The following is a 17,419-nucleotide window of genomic DNA, read 5'->3' as shown; positions in this document are numbered from 1 at the left end:
AAAGTGTGCTGTAGCAGTAAAGATAGAGTCCTACTTTTGACACATTGGGACCTATTCTAGTAGCTCCAATTTGTGTAAAAAGAGCCCTTTCCGATTGGCTTGGTATGCTTTACTATTCTCTCAGCCGTTCTTGCATGTCCAATCCATGTGAAAAAGCATTTTTTAGATGTGGTTTCACTGCCAATCCGATCGTTTTTTCTTCAAAAATTCACATTTTTTTTTTACAACCACTGCAATTCACATAGCTCTGTTATCAAAGCTGCTTCTAAAAATGCATAGTTTTTTATGTCACCCTAACGGTGGCCATATAGACTGAATAGATGATGTTTTGCATCCTTACAATCCATAAAAGCAATTTATGGACTGCAGAACATGAACTGACTTACTATATGTGTATTATAAAGTATTCTTTATTAATTTTACACTAAAGTTGAACTCATGATGTACGTTTTACAAACAAATGTGGTCCTTTATAAAAATATCAATACACCACAAAACAGTCCTTAGAAACTATGATCCACGCTAATATTAATAATAATAATTTGATATCATCATTACTAATAATAGCAATTACTTATCATTAATAGAAATTATCATAATTAATAATAGAAATGAATAGCATACTTGTGAATAATATCAATGATTAGTATTAATAATAACAATTAATAACATCATTAGTAATAATTATTATAATTGCTCTGAGTGTCTCCGGTGCTGGTGCTGCACTGACCCCCTGCCTGTATGGGCATGTGCCCAGCTGGTGTGCCCATTTCTGAGGGCAGTGGTGCCCTAGACAGTGGCACAGCCAATTCAGCCACATTCACATTCCTACTTCCATGGATGCTGATGACCCTCTGTGTAGGTAAGATTTGAAATGAGAATATTGCTCCTTAGATGTGAGTATGTGGACATACAGTAGCATTACCTGTAATATAATTCAACTAGTTCTGTGTCCATTGCATGGTCAAAACACGTATTGTTCCTGAATATAGGACCGTGATTCTTTCAGGTGTGCAAAGACTGATGTTGTACAAACTGACATTGGAATGTCAGTTGGAGACTTTTAAACCATAGCACACCCTTTAGGTAATATGTTTAAAATATATATCTTTAAAACCTTTCAGTATATAAACGTTGGGTTCCCATGAACACTACACTGACAATTAAGGCTACTCATGTCTGTAAGCAATAAGTGTGTTGTTATTTTTTCCTAAGTGAGCTCCACTGCCTACAACTGCGCATTGCCATTTTGCATCGTGCCTTTACTGACTGGTACTACTATATCAAATACTTTGCTATCTAGGTATTTATGTGACTGTCTACGTCTCCACAGAAAAACAATGTGAATGTACAGTAGGTGCACAACGGGCTAAATGTTCACATCCACATTTGAATGTCTTATGATTTGCTGAGTTTGGAGATTATGCCACAGTACTGTACATAATTGCACATTTTGTTGACTCAGACAAACGTATGAGCTGATGCTATTCAAGTTGCATAAAGAGAGAGAGAGAGAGAGAGAGAGAGAGAGAGAGAGAGAGAGAGAGAGAGAGAGAGAGAGAGAGAGAGAGAGAGAGAGAGAGAGAGAGAGAGAGAGAGAGAGAGAGAGAGAGAGAGAGAGAGAGAGAGAGAGAGAGAGAGAGAGAGAGAGAGAGAGAGAGAGAGAGAGAGACTCAAACTACATAATTAAATAAGTGGTTAAACCACTAACACTGTGTGATCGATTAATTGATGACCATAGGAAAACCTTTAAAGTAGCAGTAACTCAATTCAGTCCAGTTAGTCCAAGGTAGGGTGCTGCTCTCGCAATTCGGGATACCACCCAGCACTCCAGTAACACTAAGACAAAGAGAAAAGAAGAGAAAGCGCACACCTCCTGGTGCAATAAAGTTTTTACTATTAAAATGACACACAAAAAGAAATGCACTCACAAGCATCCGTTAAAATAAGGCAAAGGTTGGTTGAGTTGCAATCAGGTGCGCAGTGTCCTCCCTCTGTAGGGGTACTTTGCCTGCTGCCACAGTGCGTCCGCTACTCCACGGAGCCCTGACAGTGTCCAGAGTTTGCTTCTGCCCACGTGACCACTACTAGGTGCGTCACCATGTAACTCCTTCCTCCGTCAGCATCACCACCAGCCAGCAAATCAGGGATGATCGAGTCACAGCACGGATCACCTAAGTGATGCGCTCCCTTGCTTCCCCTCTATGCTGGCAAACGTCTGCTCTCCTCACGCTCCTCCAACTCTACACCTTCTTCACAAAGCAATGAAAGCCACCCTATGTGTTTCAAGGCGGAGCCCCTTCGTCAGGGGTGTGGCTTTCATTGCTAATACATCCTCTTAAATATCTAATGTCCTAATTGGACTACCTCTCTTTAATTAACTCCCCTATATCTTCCATTAATAATAGAAGGCTGCATACTATTTACTAATCATCTTAAAGCAACATGCTATAAATAAATAAATAAACAATACATGAATATATGCATAGAAAGGAGAAAATTTAAACAACTTACCGTAATTTTCTTTTCCTGGAACCATGGCAGTGGGCACCACTGGGTTAATCCCTTCTCACTCTAGGTAGGACAGGAAGTAGACTTTTGCAGGTAGGCCATATAAGGCCCCTCCCTCTACCTGCACCTTAGTCTTACGATTCTTCCATAGCTGAAATATATAACTGATAGGCATTAGACATACATAGGGAGGGTAACTATGTGCCCACTGCCATGGTTCCAGGAAAAGAAAATTACGCTAAGTTGTTTAAATTTTCTCCTTTCCTGATCACCCTGGCAGTGGGCACCATTGGGACATACCCAAGCAGTGCAAATTTTAGGGAGGGATACATCAGAATAGACAACACCAGTTTAATGCCTTATCAGTTTGACCTTTATTAATACACTTTACACTTTATTTTACTACAGTTCCTAACACTCCACGCCCAAAGCTTGCGTCAGCTGATGATTGTACGTCTAGTCTGTAGTATTTCAAGAATGTATTGAATGAGGACCAGACTGCCGCTATGCAAATCTGTCCTGGTGTATCCTGGGCTTTAAATGCCCATGAAGTAGACATGGCCCTTGTAGAATGAGCTTTAATGTTCAAAGGTTTATCTTGTCCTTTGCTTTCATAAGCCTTTTAATACAAGACACTATCCACTGGGAAATTGTTGTCTTTGAAGCTTCTTGACCTTTCTTCGGTCCCTCTGGAATTGATGAATAGTCTGTCTGACTTTCTGATATCTCGCATCCTTCCAGGTACACTTTTAGACATCTTACCACCTCTAACTTGTGTAGTCTTTCTTCTTTCTTATTCTTTGGTTCTGGACAGAATGTCAGAATCACAATTTCTTGATTCATGTGGAATTGTGATACAACTTTTGGCAGGAATTGATGTACTGGTCTGAGAACTGCCTTGTCTTGATGTATGACTAGGAATGGTTCCTTGGCTGATAGAGCCTGTAGTTCTCCCACTCTCCTTGCTGAGGTGATTGCTATCAAAACGCCATTTCCCATGATAACCATTTCAAGCCTATCTCCTGTATAGGTTCAAACGGAGCTGCTGTTAGTACATCCAATACTAGGGACCAGTCCCCTGTAGGTACCCTGTTCTTGATTTGAGGCCTTAACCTTTTAACTGCCTGAAAGAATCTGATGATCAATCTTCCCATTGCCAGATTTCTTTCCAACAAGGCTGATAGTGCAGACACCTGTACTTTCAATGAGCTAAGACTGAGACCTTTCTCAAATCCTTTTTGCAGGAACTCCACAATTGATACAATTCTAGGTGAAAGGACTTCTGTTTTCTCTTTTCACCCCAATCGCGAAAGCAAAGCCAGATTCTATGGTATACTTTCGATGTGGAACTTTCCCTTGCTTGTAAAAGGGTTTCGATTGTTTTGTCTGAACAACCTTTCAGTCTCAATGTTTCCTGCTCAATTGCCATGCCGTCAAAGCCCATTGTTTGGCATTCGGATGACATTTTGACCCCTGTCGCATCAACCCTTTGCGATCTGGTATGTGCCATGGTGTATCTACTGCCATATTTACCAAGTGTGTGAACCAAAGCCTTCTTGGCCAGTAGGGTGCTATGAATATCACCTCTGCTTGGTCTTCCCTGATTTTCCTGATTGTTTTCGGAATTAAGGGAATTGGAGGGAACAGGTATACCAACTTGAAGTGCCATTTGAAACTGAGAGCATCTGTACCCTGTGCGCTTGGATGAAACTGTCTGGCACAGTAGTTCCTTACCTTGCGGTTTTGGTGTGTCGCCATGAGATCTATGTCTGGCTGACCCCATCGCTCTACCAGTTCTTGAAACACCTGTGGCTATAATGCCCCTTCTCCTGGGTGTATGATGCTCCGACTTAGAAAGTCTGCTGTGACATTTTCTAGTCCTGGGATATGTATGGCTGTAATTTCCTACAAGTGGCACTCTGCCCAAAAGAGGATTTCTGCTGTGAGGTTCATCAGCTTTCTGCTCCTGGTTCCTCTTTGTTCGGCTATATACTTGACAACTGACCTGTTGTTTGATTCTATTTTTATACAGCCACCTCTTATATGGTCTTGGAAAGTTTCTAAGGCCCTTGTACTGCTTTTAATTCCAGCAGATTTGATGGAAGATGCTTTTCCTGGTTTGTCCAGGTTCCTTGCACCAATGTTTCTCCCATCTGGGCACCCCGACCTGTGTTGCTCGCATCTGTTGTAATTCTTACCCAGTGCACTGGGTGTAGTGTTTGTCTTTTTTTTCCAGGTTTCGGGTATCTTCCCTCCACTTTAATTCTTGTTTTGTGTGTGGGTGTAACAAGATTCTTGGTGTCAAATGTATTGCTGCCCATTTTCTGACGCTTAATGTTGAAGCGAATTTCCCTATGAGCGTCATCCATTCTTCTGCTGAAGTCCTGGTAGCTTTCCTGAGCTTCTTTGTTGCATGGCTATGTCTTGCCTCTTTGCGTCTGGTAGTCTCACTTCTCCTTTTGCTGTATCAAATTCTACCCCCAGAAATCTTAACAGCTGAGTGGCATGAGATGGCTCTTGTTTCTGTTTATTAACCAACCGTGGTGTTCCAGGAAGGTTATACCATCTTCTGGTCTTGTTGGAGTTTCACCAGACTCCCTGATTTTACCCGGATGTCGTCCAGGTATGGGTATATATCTACCCCTCTTCTCATTTCTGCCACTAGAGGGGCTAGAACCTTTATAAACGTCCTTGGGGAAGTCGCCAGACCAAATGGCAGTGCTGTGTACTGATAATGATCTTGATTTACTGTAAACCTTAGGCATCTTTGGTGTCCCTTTGCTATGGGCACCTGTAGATAAGCATCTTCTAAGTCTTATTGCCACCATCCAGTCTCCTGGTTGTAGCTCTTGAATAATCAGGTTCACACTTCTTAGGTCTAGAATTGCTCTGTACTGCCTTGTAGGTTTCCTTACTAGAAAAATTCTGGAATAAATTTCACTTCCTCTTCCTGAGGTACCTTCTTTATTACTTCTGCTTGTAATAATTTCTTTAAAGCCGAATTATTCTGCCTTCTTTTTCCTTGGACTGTATCCATGTTATTAAGAACATATTTCTTCTTGGCATCTCTCTAAATTCTATACTGTACCCCTGATGAATGGTCTGTAATACCCAATTGTCCTGTATCGTTTGGGCCCATGTTGCAGAAAAACTGCTTCAGTCGCCCTCCTACTGGCAACTGTCACAAAAAAAACGGTCCTGGCCGTCCCTCCATGTTGTTTGTCTTGGAGATGACCTGCCAGGTCTATATGCCTTTGCTTCCTTATATTGGTTTCTATTAGCCTGTTGGAAACCGAATCTTCTGCTTTTCTTGAGGTAAAAAATGCTCTTACCTCCTGATGCTTTTGTTATTATTGCATCCAGTTTGTTACCAAAGAGGAACTCACCTTCAATGGTAATCCACACAAGTTGTTCTTTGATGCTGTGTCAGCCATCCACTGTCTGAGCCATAAAGCCCTTCTTGCTGATACCGCCAGCACCATAGATTTTGCTGCTCATTTTACTTCGGACAGTGCTTAAGAATAGCACTTCTTTCCACACCTTTGTGTATTGCTTCTTCAATGTTGGCAACTATGGCAGGTATGAGGATGTTCCTGCGGTAACGTATGTTTTCTTCCATACGTATCCATCTTCCTATCCATAGCGTCCTCCAATGACGCAAGTTCCTTATTGGAATTGTGGTCTTCTCTACTATTCTGGAAATAGCAGTATCCACCTTTGGGCTGACATCCCAAAATTTTACCTCCTCTTGTGGGAATGGATACATCTTCCCAAATCTTTTAGGCGTAAATACTCTGGCGTCTGGTTGCGCCAACTCCACCTGAATGAGGTCCTTAACTACTTGATGGATAGTAAAGACTCTACCTTTTTAAAGCAGCAGCAGTAGTAGCAGTAGTAGCAGTAGTAGCAGTAGCAGCAGTAGTAGCAGCAGTAGCAGCAGTAGTAGCAGCAGTAGCAGCAGTAGTAGTAGCAGTAGTAGCAGTAGTAGCAATAGTAGCAATAGTAGCAATAGTAGCAGTAGTAGCAGCAGCAGCAGCAGCAGCAGCCTGCTTAGCCTGTCAAGCAGGCCAGTACAGAAACTCTTGAAGCAGCCAGGACACTTTTTGTCTCGCCCCAAAATTTTTATCTTTTTTGTGGGTTAACTCCTCAATGTCTTCCAGTTCCAAACCTGTATCATGGCTTTGATGAGTGGATCCACCCTTTCTACATCAAATTCAGATTCCTTCCTGAATATCTTGATCTGATGAATCCATTTCACTCTCTGACACATGAAAACAATCAATTTCAGACCCATATGATGAAAAACTTTTCCCCTTATCCAGACTGGTCTGGGATCTAGATCTTCCTGCGCAGGGTTAACAGCTTGCTGTACTGCCGCATCAACTCTCTGTTTAACAGCCTCCTTCATCAATAAAGAAAATGCTCATTTGTTCATTGGTATCACCTGCAGGTGTCTTAAGACAATCTTCACATAATTACTTTCCTATTAGGGCTGGTTTCTCACAAGCTGAACACCATTTAGTTTTCTTAGCAACCTTTCATTTATGTTGCAGGGATTCCCCCGTCCCTTTTGAAGATCCTGCTTCTGGGAGGGTAACCACCGAACTAATTTATAAAAACAAAATAAATACTAAACATACACCCTAATGTATATATACCATCTCTCTTTCCCATGCAGAACTAAAACTAAGGACTCACCTAGTCTTGGGAACTGAAGTTTGGGTGTTTCCATTTTTGAATCCATATCCAGCACTTGGCTTCTCCCTGCTGAGTGTTCCATGCTGCAGCTTTCACTCACACATACACCGTGTGGTTGTCGCTTCTCTGACGTCATCAAGTGCTCGTGCACGGCTCGCGTGTCTGTGCACGCATTTGCCGGCGTGCCCTGACGTGCACGCTCCTGAGCGGCCGCCTGCACTGTACCCTTTTACCGCAGTATCTCAGATACACATGCGGTCAATACTAACCTCCTTCGGTTCGCAGCAGAATTACTGGGGTAGTTCACCGCCGCGTTCCATACGCTAGTGCGGTCAATTGAGCCTCCTCTGCTCGCAGCTATGGCTGCTCCCCCCTCCGCCTGTAGCGGGCTGCTGGGTACTTTACCGCAGCGTACCATACGCTTATGCGGAGAGTCTGGGCCTCCACGGCTCCCAGCTGCAGCTGCTGTGCGCCTTCGATCGGTCCCGGGCTTTGCACCTAAGCTTCCCCGCCCGCAGCTGCAGCTGTTCCCCCCCCCCCAACAGGGGCTCCCCGACTCTAAGGGGTCTCGCCACCCGTAGGGCGCATCGCGGAGCTTCAGGGCAGAGAGGCTGAGACCCTGGCTATCTGCACAAGGTGCAGTAGGTGAGCCCTGTTAGAAAATAAAAAATCCTACTCCTAGCTGTGAGGACAGGAAAAAGACTAAGGTGCAGGTAGAGGGAGGGGCCTTTATGGCCTACCTGCAAAAGTCTACTTCCTGTCCGACCTAGAGTGAGAAGGGATTAACCCAATGGTGCCCACTGCCAGGGTGATCAGGAAATATGTATAAAAACTATATAAGCACCAACATAAGTTATACCTTAAAAACAAGAATCAAACTATTACAGTAATATCTTAATACAATAAATTATTCATAATCCTAAATACAGAGCGACACATGGAATGCATATACCAAAAAATAACAATAATAATATTAAAATATATTATGATGTAACTCCTATATTTACAAGCCATAATAGAAAATAAATTCCTTAAAAACATATACATATACAACTTATGGTTCAATATTAAAATATTAAAATAACCTCCATCCAAATCATCAGGGTTATTATTATTATATTATATTCCCAGGAAACCCCAAACCATGATTACTCCCGCAAGGCTCTGTTCTGGGGCCCCTACTCTTCTCAGTGTTCATCAATGATCTTCCTACAGCTTGTAAGGAAGCCTCAATACACATGTATGCCGATGACACAATCCTATATGCCAACAGCCATAGCCTCCATGACCTTGAACACATACTTCAGTCTGACTTTTTGAGACTCGAAAACTGGATTTCCCAAAACAAACTGTTTTTAAACACTGACAAGACTGTAACAATGGTATTTGGGACCAAGACTAAATTTTTAAAGCTTCCAGTGACTGAGCTCCAGATCAGAACCAACGCTAACACCACCCTAACTCCTGTTACTAGTTTTAAATACCTGGGCATATGGTTTGACTCCCACTTAACATTCGGAATGCACATTGATACCCTGACATCAAAAACCTATGCCAAACTAGGTGTACTTTACAGGAACAAATCCTCCCTAAGCCTGCTGGTCAGAAAGCGTATTGCACAGTTATCGACTATGCCAATGCCAATTATCGACTATGGAGACATGTATATGGCTTGGCACCCCAAACCCACGTTGACAAACTTGACACCCTCTACAATTCATTTTGTCATTTCATTCTCCAATGCAACTACAACACACATCACTGCGAAATGCTCAAAGAACTAGATTGGTCATTACTCGAGTCTAGGCACAAAGTTCACATTTTCTGTCTTGCCTTCAAATAATTTCTGGGCAAACTACCCACCTATCTGAACAAGCTCCTCATCCCTACCACATGCAGCACTTATCATCTGAGATCTGACTCCAAAAGACTGTTCATGGTCCCAAGGCTCAACAAAGTATCCGGCCGCTCCTCCTTCTCTTACCGTACAGCCCAAAACTGGAACAACCTACCGGAGACTCTCACATCCTCCACCAGTTCAAAACTAAGGCTGTCTCACATTTTAATCTGGTCTGTAACTGTTACATAAGCCTATAATATACATCTTCTCTAACTGTGCATGCAATGTCTTGTATATAATGTATACCCTGTTCATTTATGTAACTGTATTTGTAACCATGTAGTATTTGTCATATTAACTATGCCCAGGACATACTCGAAAACGAGAGGTAACTCTCAATGTATTACTTCCTGGTAAAACATTTTATAAATAAAAATGAGACAAAATCTATCTCCTCATTCAGCCCTCCTGGGGACAGTGTACCAAATTCATGTATCCAGAAAGTCTCCCTCTGGCGTAATTTCAAAAATCTATCACCTCCTTTGGGTCCCATTACTACTTGTTCAATCCCTATTAAGCTCAAACCCCTATTATCCATATTGTGTTGAATCTTAAAATGCTTAGAAACTCCATGTGTAAGGGCACCTCTGAGGATATTACCTCTGTGCTCCAAAATAGCTGTTTATGTGCACGTTTAGTTCTCCCTGCATATTTTAAGCCGCACGGACATATTAAGACATATACAACATATGTGCTATTACAATTGATAAAACTTTTTATTGTATACTTTTTATTATTATTATCTGATGTAAAGCACCTTTGTTTGTCACAAACATATCTGCATGTCAGACATGTACGCCCCCCACACTGAAAGAAACCTTTAGTCTGTACCTTATTAGTATGTGCTTTTTTACCTCCAGTTACCTGACTCTTACGTAATGTGGGTGCCAGCACGTTCTTAATTGTGTTGGCCCTCCTATATATAACTTGTGGGTTTTCTAAAATAATATTCTTGAGGATCGGGTCACACTGTAAGATCTCCCAGTGTTTAGACATAATCTTATTAATACAATGGGATGCTCCATTGTACTTTGTAATAAAAAGAACTTCTTTGTTTTCATCTCTTTTATCATGTTTAATCACCTTATTATTTAAAATAGTCTCCCTATCCAATGTTAAAGCCCTATTGTACGCTTTCTCTATATTTGCCACCTTATGCCCCTTTGATAAAAATGTGTTCTTTAAAGATGTTTCTAGCGCTGTTTTGCACCTATTCTCTTTTTTTCTGTGATTTTTTTGTACATTTGGTGTTAGCTGCTGTTATCCACATTTATATTTATATATTTTATCGATTGTAAGTGCCATCATGAGTTCTCTGTTTATGAGATCCCGTCATAATGTCAATATTGACCATATTTTTAGTGATCCTAGCTTAGTTCAAGGTATAGAAAGTGTGACCGAAGATTTCCACCCAATACTTGCTCAGTTAGAGAAAACACTTATGCTAGAAAGCAAACAATGGTGGGAAGCCACCACACTGAGCAAGTATTTGGAAAATCACCGTATCCCTAGGGGGCTTAGGGTTCGAAAAAAGCCCACCGGGGATGCACATAATGAGGGCTTCATGAGGGAATGGAACGAAATATTAGATCATTGTTCATTCTCTCTCATGAAGCTTTTGGTGCATCAACGTAGGAAAACCCTGGCCGAACTGGACGATCATATATTAGATATGAAGATCCAGCTAGATCCCTATAAAGAAAACAAAGAGTTGCTCGCTCTAGAACCGACTATTAAGAAAAGGCTAGATCAGGCTGAATTAGAGATAGTTCAAATTAAACAACCAAATTTTTTTAGGGACAAACAAGACTATGACACTGGTTGTCAGAGAGATTGGGCAAAGAAATCTAAGGAGATTAATGTTCCAAATACAGATAATAAAAAATCCAGTGTAACGTCAGGACCTAAAGAATCTAATCCTAAAAAGAGCAGATTTATACAAAAGGGAGCTAACAATGTCCCAAAAAAACCCTCTATTAATGTACTGGTTCCCACACCGTTCGTTCCGGTTAAACAACCGCTGCATGATAAAAATCTATATCTGCAACAAAAAAGAGCCAAGGAGCGATATGATGCACTAACATTACCTCAATCAATTCCTATCACGGTCAGCAATAGGTATACATTGCTGTCTGATATAGGATCAGAGAGTGATGTGGAGAGCATCTCGTATACACCACTCCCTACACCAGCCGTTAAATCAAACTTTTCTTTTTTAGAGTGGAGGAAGGAAAGAGATCACATCTTCCCAGAGGTGGAAATAATCAAACATGTATCAGAAATCCAACCTCCACAAAATTACAAAAAAAGAAAGACAGGACCCGAGGGAGAAGAGGAGGTACTAGTAGAAATCGGGTAAAAATTACAAAAGAGTATCCGAATATTTTTAATATAAGTCAGTACCAGCTCACCGACATTGAGAAAAAAGTACTCAACAAGGGACTTAAGTTTGCTCCAGTCTGTGGACCAAATAGTTTTAATCTCTACATAGATGTTCACAAATTTGCCCGTAAACTCGCCCTGAAAAAATACTTTGCTAGGGATAAAATTACTAACCAAATTAATCCCATTCAAGAGGTACGCAGCACTGCTGATCCTCAAGAAAAAACTTTCAAAAAAGCATCCACGTTCTATCCTAAGTTCGCACAAGGACATTTAGTAAGTTCCTTTGTAGAAATGGTCAGCGTGGATTTAGAGAACTCATGTAGAACGTATAAAATCAAAAAAGATAATTTTAACATTAAAGAAAAAGAGGCAGTCCAAAATTTAGAGAATAATGACTCGATTGTCATCAAATCGGCTGATAAGGGTGGGGGTATTGTGGTCATGGACAAAGAATATTATTTAAAAGAGTCCATGAGATTACTGGGAGATGAGACCACATACCTCCCCCTTAACAGTGACCCTTTGGTACATTTCAAAGCCGAACTGGAAGAACTGTTGACTTCTGGCGTAGATAGTGGGGCATTATGTGAGGATGAGTTCAAATTTCTGTCTGTTCAGTTTCCACGTACACCGTTATTTTATTTTATACCCAAAATTCACAAAAATCTAACTGCACCTCCAGGGAGACCTATTATTACTGGAATTTCTTCCCTCACTTCAAATCTTTCACAATTTATAGATCACCATCTTCAACCTATAGTCACTGGTGGTAAGTCCTATTTGCGAGACACGACACATACGCTACAAATTTTAAAAGATCTTAAATGGCAGCAAGGATACATTTTAGCTACGGCTGATGTAACATCATTATATACAGTTATTGACCATCATCAAGGATGCCAGGCCGTATCTCGCAAACTGGAACACTCCAGTGGCTATTCGCGCACTAAGAGGGATTTTTTGATGGAGAGTATTTGGTTTATTTTAACACACAATTATTTCACATTTAATTCTCACTATTATATTCAGAAATGTGGTACCGCCATGGGCACGAGGTTTGCCCCTAGTTATGCCAACTTATTCATGGACAGTTGGGAGGAGGAGTTTATTTGGAACAACTGTCCTCTAGGGGCAGACCTGGTGCTCTGGCGGCGCTACATTGATGATGTGATTTTCATTTGGTCAGGCACTCAGGATTCTTTAAATGATTTTTGCACTTATTTAAATCACAATCACCTTAATTTAAAATTCACTTGTAGTTTTAGTACTGAACACATCGATTTTTTGGACCTCCACATATATGTCAAAGATGATATATTGCACACTAAAACCTTTTTCAAGCCTGTGCAGGCAAATAACTATGTGCGCGCGGATAGTCACCATAATCCACAATGGCTGCGAAACATTCCAAAGGGACAACTGGTACGTCTTAAACGTAACTGTTCAGAAGACGAGATTTTTAAAAAACAAGCAGAAGATCTAAAACATAAATTTATTAATAGAAAATATAATGAGTTTGAATTAAATGAGGCTTTCAATCAGGTCAATGTGATTAATAGAGACACTTTACTTCAACATGAGGCTAAAAAAAAGGAAATAATAAATAAACATCACAATCAGGTAGCGTTCATCACTCAATATAATGAGATGGCGCCAAAAATTAAACAAATTATAAATAAGTATTGGCCTATTTTATTACAAGATGAAGTATTGGCAGATATCCTTCCAAAAAAAGCCAACATTATATTTTCCAAGGCTAATAACTTAAAATCCAAACTAGCCCCTAGTTGTCCAGTGAACCAAAGAAAGCAGAAACTAGGAGGGAATTTAAAAGGTTTCTTCACCTGTGCAAAATGCGTAGCATGTTCATTTAGTAAAAATTCAAAAAAATTTACATCTAATGTTACTAATAGGAGTTACCCCATATACAATTTCATTAACTGCCATTCCACATACATTATATACTTATTGCAATGCCCTTGTGGCTTGCAATATGTGGGCAGAACAGGGAGAACTTTCCAGAGACGTGTCTATGAGCACATTTACAATATCAGAAGGGGCTTAGTGACACATAGTGTCTCACACCATTTTTCTCTGTACCATGATAAGAATCCCAAGGGTCTTATCTGCCAGGCAATAGAGCAGATTGATGTTAACCCTAGAGGGGGGAGTAGACTCCAGCAGGCCAGTATACGTGAGGCTTACTGGATATATGAACTTAAAACTCTCTCCCCTAAAGGAATGAACATCGATTTTGAACTCAAAGCCTTTTTATAATCATTTGAAGTCATTTATCTGTTCTGCCACTGTATATATTTTTAATGTCTTTTTAATGTCTTTTTAAATGTTTTTTAAATGTTTTTAACGTTTTTTCTCCCTTTTCTGTTATCCCAAATTAATGTTGTATGTTTGTTATGTATGTAGATTAGCATAGGCCTTTGTCTATGTGCTGTTGTCTATTAGCCCAAATTAACTAATCAGGACTTTGGATTAAGGGTATATATATCCTAGAGACTATCAGACAAGCACATCCCTTGAAGAAGTACGCGCATGCGTACGAAACGCGTCGGGAAGTTCCAAGTTTTAGAGTGTTTTTACTGTGGTACAGTCTGCAGTTTCAAAGGAGAAATTCTGCAGTCTCCTACAAGTGTTTTAACCGAGGTACGGCGACATTGCGGCTGTTAAGGAGGACTGGAGGACTGGAGTCCTGTGAGCCGGTGGAGAGTACACAACGGGGGTGACGTCACGTCCGCCCAGAGGCCTCGGCATCGGAGACATCCGCCTGATTCCCCAGTCACGTGTAGACGCCAGCACAAGTGCTCCGGTCGCCATCCTGAAAGCCCAGCTGCTTACAGCAGATCTGCCTGTACCTTTCCAGCATTTCGTAAGTAGGGTTGCAATTTTGCCCCTCCGGATGCGGTTAATACACATGTCCACGCTAATAAATAAGCTTTGTATTATTTTTTAGGCCGTGCTTGTGTTTCATGTTTGTATGCTCTGTTTGTTGTTTTTGTTGCTAATATCTGTGTTTCCCCCCCCCCCCCCTTCCTTCCCCCTCCTGTGTTGATTTACTGCACCATTATTCTCTTTCTTTCTCTCTTTTTCATATATGCATTGCTGAGGTGAGAATCATCACCATTCATCATTCCAAGGACTGTATTTGGACTGTCATAACAGGCCTGTTATTTACCCTTTTTTTGGCGCCGGTTAAACCTCTTTTTTTCATTTGTTCCCCTGAATGGTTGTACTACCAATCTTTCACCTGGCTGCCTGAACATTTATATTTATAATTCTAGCGCTGTTTTGCACCTATTCTCTTTTTTCTTTAAAGATGTTGACTGAATTTTACAATCCTCAATTCGTGAGCAATTCCTCCTCAGCCCCTGAAACTGCCCAAAGGGTAAATTTTTGATCCATTGTTAGTGGTGATTGCTTGAGAATTCTAAATACTTGTTACAGCTCTTGGTTAACCAGACTCCCACTCCCACTGCATAGTCCTGGTTGCATATCTCCTCCAATAGCCGATTCTTCTCCTAAGTCTTGAATGAAATATTTGAGTATAAATACCATAACTGTTCAGACGTGAGAGCATTATGGGATATATAGTCCCCCCCTTTATTATATTTACAAAGGTGTAGCTTCCTAAAATAGACCATGTCTCCTTTGGGTAAAATATGTGTGCCCTAAGCTACAGTATGTATGTCATTTACATACAGTATAAATGGTAGTGTGAAAATGTATGTTACAGTACATGTTAATGTCAATATTTCTTTTGACATTAATTTTTAATTGGGACACTGTAGTTCTGTTATTGGTGTTCTTATCTGATAAACAGCCAATCATAATGCCTGGCCACCTGCTCAAGAAGGACCTCGTCTCCTCTTGGGAAAACTTTATGTTCCGCACCCATTCAATATGTATGTATGTATGTATCTATGTATATCTTTATATAGCTCCGACAGTGTACTCAGCATTTTACAAAGACAATACAGTAGAGGGAATTTTAATAATATAATAAGCACAACAAAGTCAGACAATAGGAAAGGAAATCCCTGCACCTGAGAGCTTACAATCTATGTGGTTTGTTGGGAGACTTCCAGCAGTTAAGGAAATAAGAGCAGTAAATGACAGTGCTTGGCCACAAATGTTGGTAGGTGTCGGACATTAGCCATCAGTCCAGGCTATTAGGATGCTGAGTTTTAAGGTTGTTATTAAATTAAATGCATTAACACCATTGGCAGGGAAAAAGGAGGCAGGGAAAGAGGAGGCAGGGAGGCGTGAGCGTGGTTTAGCTCACACAGCTAGGGCTGTGCCCTAGAAATGCAGGGGTTGTGGGTTCTAGTCCTGTTGGGGCCGACACAATTTCAGTCATTGGGTTGGTACTGCAGGCTTATCAACTCTATCTACAGTGGTTGGTATGAAAATACTTTTAGGAAGTGTGGGATGAGACTCTGTCTCTTTGTGTCTCTTCTGGATTTTTAAGTATGCAATCCACATGCGAATTTCAGTGTGCAGGACGGATTTTGTCAAAATAATCCAAGAAACGCCTTTTAACAGTTTTGCCCATCCCTAATTAGCATCTCATTTGCATATGTGTATGCCTAACACCCGTCAAATATTAATGATACCATATTTTACTGGTTAACTCAACATAATCGTAATGTCGTCAATTTATGTATGTCATTTTAATATAGATTGATTACGTATTGTGTTTATATTGACCAAAAGCCCTATTTGCATCATTAGCAAAACTATTAACTTCAATTTATAGTAATGATAATCACTAATCAGAATCCATTACTTTTTCAGATTCCTTTTTCTGATTCATTCTTATGCCTAAAATTAAATGTTTTATACACATTTTTAAAAAATATCGGGGAGAACAAACAAGATTTAACCTTTGGTGTATGTGGAGTGGAAAGTTTTTTATGGTTTTGCCTTAAAGTTACATACAGTGTGTGTATTTATGCCAGCCATGCAAGAGGAAGGATTATTATTAGTTTTGATCATTTTTTAAACTGTATTTCTCTTTAATGTGTGTTAAAGAGCATCATAAGAGTTAAAAAAAAGGGTTATTAAACTCTTGTCAACCCTGCCAATTGAGTCAAGAGTTGTGATTTTGAGTTTGTTAACGGAGAGGTTCGCAATATCGAGTCTACTCACAAAACTGATGATTTTCTGGGGCACTGTTCTCTCGGGGGATTATGTAGTTTTCTGCTCTGAATTCTGGGGCTTAACCTTCTAGTTCTCAACTGCTGTCAATCACTTACAGACACTGAAATTCAGGCCCCAAAATGTAAGTTTTATTGAATGCAAGAGTTTGAAAGATCAAGTGGCTGGCATCAAGTTAAGATGAGTGGAGTGTAGCTTTGTACTCAGACTGACTAACAGCAGGAAAGTGTGCTTTATTCATCCTGATTATTGTAACAATACTCACAATTACTGTAAGTAGAAGCATGAAATACAATTCATAGGTTTATAATTTAAACTTACATACTGTCTGTATTTATATTTTTATATTGGTGTTTATATATGAATATATGAAGCAGGACATGATGTAAAATGTTTATATTTGGGTAACCTTGTATTAATAACATATATAGAAGAGCCATTTTCAAATCTAAGGCTGTCACACATTTTAATCTGGTCTGTAACTGTTTCATACGCCCTTAATATAAATTATCTTTAACTGTGCATGCAATGTCTTGTATATAATGTATACTCTGCTCATTATGTAACTGTATTTGTAAACATGCATTATTTGTCTTAACTCTGTGCCCAGGACATACTTGAAAACGAGAGGTAACTCTCAATGTATTATTTCCTGGTAAAATATTTTATAAATAAATAAATAATTAGAAATACGATGATAACTTACATGTTATCTTTATTCGTAAGAGATGTTTAAATAAACAGTTGTTTCAG

At 40.1% G+C, this 17,419-nt stretch overlaps 1 protein-coding gene across 2 annotated transcripts in view; it reads left to right on the top strand.

Annotated features, from left to right (window-relative positions):
• The window catches only part of LOC142490356 (cyclic nucleotide-binding domain-containing protein 2-like), a 318,494-nt gene that overhangs the window by 189,253 nt on the left and 111,822 nt on the right, over positions 1–17,419 (top strand). The gene's annotated exons all lie outside the window — the stretch shown is intronic.

This window comes from Ascaphus truei, chromosome 3 (assembly GCF_040206685.1).
Source record: "Ascaphus truei isolate aAscTru1 chromosome 3, aAscTru1.hap1, whole genome shotgun sequence".
NCBI lineage: Eukaryota > Metazoa > Chordata > Amphibia > Anura > Ascaphidae > Ascaphus > Ascaphus truei.
Note: the sequence above shows the minus strand (reverse complement) of the source record. Positions and strands in the feature narration are given on the sequence as shown.